This window comes from Colius striatus, chromosome 2 (genome assembly GCF_028858725.1).
Source record: "Colius striatus isolate bColStr4 chromosome 2, bColStr4.1.hap1, whole genome shotgun sequence".
In the NCBI taxonomy this organism is placed as follows: Eukaryota; Metazoa; Chordata; class Aves; order Coliiformes; family Coliidae; genus Colius; species Colius striatus.
Window position 1 is genome coordinate 87,623,922 of NC_084760.1, and position 4,853 is coordinate 87,628,774.

Consider the following 4,853-nt stretch of genomic DNA (forward strand, 5'->3'; position numbering starts at 1 on the left):
CAAAGCAGGAGGCAAGCATAAGCTGCAGAGAAAGCCCATTGCAGCAACACCACACCCCTAAACTGTGGTTAGTGAAGCATTAAACCATATCCTGAAGATTCACCCATCATCTTCGGTACAGTCCACCCATTCAGACACCATTCTGTTTGTTTTTATCAGAGACAGTCTCCTAGTTCAAATACTACTCACCAGTTTTGTCCTTTAGTTACAAGCTGTGTTAAGAATGGACAGCTATTACTTTCAAATTCATCGCATTCTTATATTTAGTATCTCTAGTAAACAGGGAAGGGATCTGTAAGATGGACTGCCAGCAAGACACATAATTAGACTGTTGAGCAAAGGCATTTAAAGTCAGCCAACTTACACAAGCCTGTTTTATCTTCTTTGGAGCCTGATTCCCATAAAAAACTCCAAACATTTGCTTGTATTAATCAGTTTTAAACTGATTTTTCTTAAAAACCCCAAACTCAAATCCGAGGGCACATGAAAAATAAAAAGTCTATTAAAAAAAAAACAAAACAAACCCACCACAAAAAGCCACCAATGATTTTGAGGACTGTGAAGTGAATATAGCCTATGTTTTATTTCTACAAAATAGAAAAGCTGCAGTGTCCCCTTAACTCCTTGACTGCTCTACTGGGTCACTGGTTCAGCATTGACGAAAAGAAAAATCAGCTTTTTCCTACAGTTAGGTGCCTGGTAGACTGAGGAGTTTAAGCCACTGCCACAGGTTCTTTTTAGCCTGAATTTATTTTTTCCTCAAAATTCACTGAACTCTATTCTTACCTTGTCTAAGATCCTTGGATCAGGAAGCTGAGACTACATGGAAATTTCAATAACATACTGCCAAGCTATCCTTCATTTTGATAGCATTGCTTTGAGCTGGGCAAACAAGAGGTAAAGACTTTATCCTAAAAGCAAAAGAAACCACCAAGAAGATACTTCGTCTTTGTAAGCACTATGCTGACAATCAGCAGAGCGTGTCAACTTTCTAAACTGTGCAGAACAACTGGGATGATTGCTCACTGAAATACATGGAATCTGTGATTTCAATAGTGAGTCTGAGCAGCTGCTGTTTGTCAGATGTCCCTGAGAGTGCAAAGGGCTCAGGAGCTACCTTGGGTCACCGCTGAGATAGGCTTGTTTCCTGGTAACAAAAAACAGCACCTGGCTTAAAAATTCACACCAGGAGAAGGCAACTGTAACACTGCAGAACGTACCCTGTAAGAAAGGCAATGTGACACTTGGTTTTTCCCTCACTTTCAGATGCTTTTGTCTCTATCACTTGTTCTATGAACCTCTTTTTGGAGGTTCACAGGCAAAGGTTCTGGATAAGTCTCCTTTTGCTTAGCATCTAAGGTTGTATCCTTGGACGCAACTATGTGGATGAAGCAGGAGCACCTCCAGTAGCACCAGATGGTGGGTTACCGCAGTCCAGCTGAAAAAAAAAACAACCCCTACCAGTTTTGGGGCCATACTCAACTCAGAACTGCACTGTGGGCTGGCAGGGCTCCTGAGGCCTCACCTCTACCCTCCTTCCTTTTTTCCCTCCCTCCTGCTTTGGACAATGCAGATACTTGACTACACCTGCATTGCCACAAAAGGAACAGATGGTTTTGAGAAGATGCCAAAAATGAAAAGGGCACATGTGTAAATATGCTGACCATGGTGACAGCAAAACACTGTAGGCCAGCAAAAAGATGACATCTAGAAAAGAAATAGAGCTTTGAAGGAAAGATGCTTCCCTACAGTGTTTTATGAGATCTCTTTCTCTACAATCATACACACATATTGATCATCACTCAAGAGATTTTAGGAAAGCAATATAATTCATTCAAATCCTATTGATTCCTTCAATATGTTGTTGTGGTTTCTTTTAATGTTGTGACATCACTGAAGACAATAGTTTTTAAAAGTTTATGTGTATGTTTAAAGGACCACTGAACTTGCTTCTACAACTGTCTAATTCCTATAGTTTCACAGGATTTAAGTCAGAGATACATATATCCACTATCAAATATAAATACCTTGGCTAAATTGAGGAATTTCAGTCCTCAGGTAAAATAAGTGGATATCCAAGGAGATAAAAATGGGAAGTCCAAGATGCGATGAATACTCACGATGAGTGCAGTTTCAGAGAATCATTTCAATGACCTTATAGCAGGAGTTTACCCTCTAAATTCCAGAGGAATGCAGAATTGGACAGGGGAAATTCCTTCCCTCCCCCTTGTTGTGTTGCATATTGGCTTGTGTAAGAGATGAACCAGGAATCTAGAAATGACACTTTCTAGTATGTCTGAACACAGGTTCACAAGAACATGAGTAGTAAGTACTTCTGAGACTAACTGGCTACATCATCCATGGAGAAGTCAGGTTAAATTCTAGAGCCTAAGTACCAATTACTATTGGCTTTATGCAGAACTGCTCTAATGATTAATATCTCCAGTCATCTTAATTTGATCATCTCCATGCTTCCCCAATTTGAGAATTTATCAAAACCAGACAAAAGCAAATTGTAAACATTAAGACTAGATAATGATGTGGCTGCCTGCATAAGTCTTTTTGTTGTTTGAATTCTTAGTAGTAGCCTCAAGACCAATGTCTAGCCACTGAATGTTTTCTTTCTTTTGCAGTAAGTGAAAAAGTGAATTGTCTTCCATTAGCAGTGTGCCGCTATGCACTGTGATCAAGTTACCGCTTCATTTATTGAGAAACACTAAAGAGATTTAACTTGGGTCCATATCATAGAAGTACCCACTGTATTCATTGTTGTGTATCTTCAAGCACAGGCACCAGAAACAGAATGCAGGATTGAAGCAAGGTAACCATGCTTCTATTAATAGTCAAGGATCACATCCACTGTTGATAGCTCCAACAGCAGCTTTCTGTACATTGCTGTAACAGCAACAACCTTCCTCACTTCTCGGAGTTTCGAGTCACTGATTTCTATGAAAATCTTGGTTTCTGTTTGCCAAATGTATTTCACAGTGTATTCTGAGTAAAAATACACAAGGTTTGAAAACAAACAAAACACCCAAAGAACAACCTCACTAGAAACTCCACATAAAACACTGTGCTTATATAAAAAGACAAGTAACAGGTTCAGGGCCCTTCCCGATGAACATACACATATAGCTAATCTGCAAATGAGCCAGCATGAGAAATCCTTCCAAATGTTAGAGAAATTCAGATGCTTGCACAGCAAGCCACCTTCCTATACAAGCTAATGTCCAAGAAATACTAATTGCCATTTTTCAGAAGACATTTAGCCTTACCCTGCAGTCTCCCACACTTGGTATCCAGATTTTCAGACTTCAGTTATTGTTTGCCTAGCTCCAAAATTGATACCAGTTCCTGAAGCTCTAGGGGACTCTCAGATCAGGCAAAAAAAAATTGTTTGGAGAAGGAACAATTTTTGCAGCTGATGCAGGGTTAATCTTACTGGCTCACAGACAATTAAGCCTCAGGCCAGGTCAATCTTTCCCTGGGTAAGTTTCTTCTACTAGGCTTCCTGTAAGTCTAGGCACGCACATGAACATGCTCTGACTTAGGAGAAAAGTCTGCTCCGCCTAAGTGGATACTTCTTTTCTGAGTTGTTTTGAGATGCCACCACCACAGGCTTCCAGCAACATATTGGTCAATAACAGAGCAAGAAACACACATTCATTATGCATGATTAAAAAAACGAACTTGGCCTCTTTGCCTTTTTTTTTTTTTCATTACAATAAGGAGGGGGTTGTGGTTAAGACACTCATCTCCAACTTTAATGAAAAAACCCAACCAACCACAAAGAATTTAGATCTTCCAACTGACAGAGTGCATGCACAACACTAGTTGAATCATCTCTTTGTGGGCCATTTAAGAGACTGTTGGATGTTGCATGCAGGGAAATTGCCTAGTGGATGATAAGGGCTAGGACAAAGGCTGGACTTAATCTTAAAGGTCTCTTCCAACAAAATGATTCTATGAATCTAAAACTATGCATAGCGGCAGGTATATGCATACATATGTGCATACATAGCTAGATATATATACACACATATGCAGAACTGAGTATGTAACTATAAAAGTGGGGACAGAAGCCACTGCTTTTCTCATTCAGCTTGAAGGGCAGTTGAAGTTTGTCCCCTGCACAAAATAAAAATTTTTCACCCATTTGGCGAGTCTTCTATGTCCACTTTATTCCAAGGTGTACTTTCTGCTTAGGATTATAGACTAACCAAGATATTAAAAACAAACTAGCACGATGACTTTTTTTTTAATAGTCTCAAGCCAAGATGAAGAAAATGGATTTTTTTTTTAAGCATCTATCACAGGAAAATACACCAAAAACAATTATTCCTCTACCTATGTCAAAGAAATCAGGTCTTACAACAACTCATTATCATCCTCTCTGCATATAAAGCAAGAGAATCTGCAAGCTCTGGACAGTTTCTGCAGAGAAATCAACTTAGGAAATAACAGTATCTTAAGAATTTACTAAGAAAATAACAATGAAAATTTCTGCTCCAGAGACAGCGATTAAACATTAAACCATTTACAAACTGAAGTCTGTAAGAAGTGTCATCCTTCCTCCTCCCCACTCAAATGTGTTCTACTTCTCTGCAGGGTGATAAGCAGAGATGATTTATGAGGACCAGGTGAAGGACATGTTATATGATCTATTGCCTGGGAGTCCAGACAGGTGGAGTTCAGCCTTTTACATCTCAAAAGAAGCATGAAAACTACATATGAAGCAGCATATTTCCAAAATTATTCTGAATCAATTTCTAGTATTGGAAAAATTCTCCTTCAAAGTTATCCTGTAAAAACAACAAGATTACTAAATTGGTCATAGAGTACACATTACAAAG